The 1516-nt window shown below is 42.2% G+C and overlaps 1 pseudogene; it reads right to left on the minus strand.

The window, feature by feature from the left end:
• Positions 1-217: 217 nt before the first annotated feature.
• LOC149182402 (pyrophosphate-energized vacuolar membrane proton pump 1 pseudogene) lies at positions 218-967 on the minus strand (annotated as a pseudogene).
• Positions 968-1516: the final 549 nt, after the last annotated feature.

Here is a 1516-nt window from a genome sequence, read left to right on the forward strand (position 1 = left end):
GCTTTTCAGACTTTCCTGTAGAAACTGTTTTGTCTTCCTGTAGAAACAGTCTGCTAGCTTCCTGTAGAAACAGTCTGCTAGCTTCAATGAACTGCCCGAGAATAGATATTGCATGCCGAAGCTGGATGGGAATCACTGTTTTTCCATTGGTTAACCTTGATTCGCGTTTCTGTTCCTAACATGACAATACTTTCCGACTGCGGCAGCTTTCTTTGCTTCATAAAATGCTTACTGCAATAGCAAATATAATAACAGATTTGTATCCCACAGCCAACCCAAATATAACATTAGTTGCTGCTTCCATTCCTGCATGAATCGGTGGACAGGGCTGTAAGCATTACTAGTGCAGTATTCAGTGACAAAACCAATAACAAGGCCAGACCACAAACCAATAGCACCACAGAAGAAAAGCTCCCAGTTCTTTACAACCTTCTGGGCACCAAAATTGAAGATAGTGAAGGATGAAGGCAATGCAACTAGGCTTACAGCAACAATGCCAATAGTCATCACTACTATGGAGATAATACGTTGCTTTTTCAATGCAGGCTCAATTTCCTTCACAGCCTTGATCTCAAATATGTTAGTTGCAAACAGAGTTGTGATTAAGCAAGCAATGATACCCATTGAACTAATAAGCAAGGGATAACACATGGCAGTAAGATCATGAGAGTTTTCAAATGATGATATGGATGTAACAACCAGAGCTGCACGGGAAGATTCAGTCATAGGACCCAAATAGATCTGATCCCATACCAGCGATATCTCCAACATTGTCACCAACATTATCAGCAATGACAGCTGAGTTGCGTGGATCGTCTTCAGGAATGTTCCTCTCAACCTTGCCAACAAGATCAACACCTACATCTGCTGCTTTGGTGCAAATACCACCACCTCCGCTGCCAAACAGAGCCATGGAAGAACCGCCAAGACCAAATTTGAAGATGTTGAAACAAGTTTTGCTAACCATCTCATATATTTTTCTTCAAGATGTTCTGCTAATTTTCGTTTATCTCCATCTTGAGACAAGACAAACAATAGTTCCACAGCATGAGATCGCATTTCAGAGTACGTAACTTTGCAAAAATGGAAGCAATACCTGAATTTGAATACACTTCGAGTGAATCACGTTGCAAGTGCAAGTTGACCAACAGCTGAGCACTCAGATTTCTGCGTGATTTTTTGGAGTGAGGTGGCAGAGACATGTGTTGGCCATGCAAACGGTTATCTCCACTGCAGTGTTTAACTATGAACTGTAGTCCTCTGCCTGTAATCACTTACCATCAAGCACGCTGAAGTTTAACTGTTCACCACTGCCCGTTTTCAATTTTCTTCTTGAGATGGCTGAGCACACGTGTCTCATTCACCCGCCGAGTGCTATTGAACTAGATGTGGGTGGCTAGTTAGCTGGCCACCGATTTTTTTAATCCTAACCATCTCATTCATTCATGCAATGCTCAGATTAGATTCATGTAAACAGAGGAATCGGTTTTGTCACGTACCTGAAGCCAAACGGCTG

Source organism: Pinus tabuliformis, chromosome 3_2 (genome assembly GCF_031772625.1).
Source record: "Pinus tabuliformis cultivar Carrire ecotype Pingquan chromosome 3_2, CPIR1, whole genome shotgun sequence".
Lineage (NCBI taxonomy): Eukaryota > Viridiplantae > Streptophyta > Pinopsida > Pinales > Pinaceae > Pinus > Pinus tabuliformis.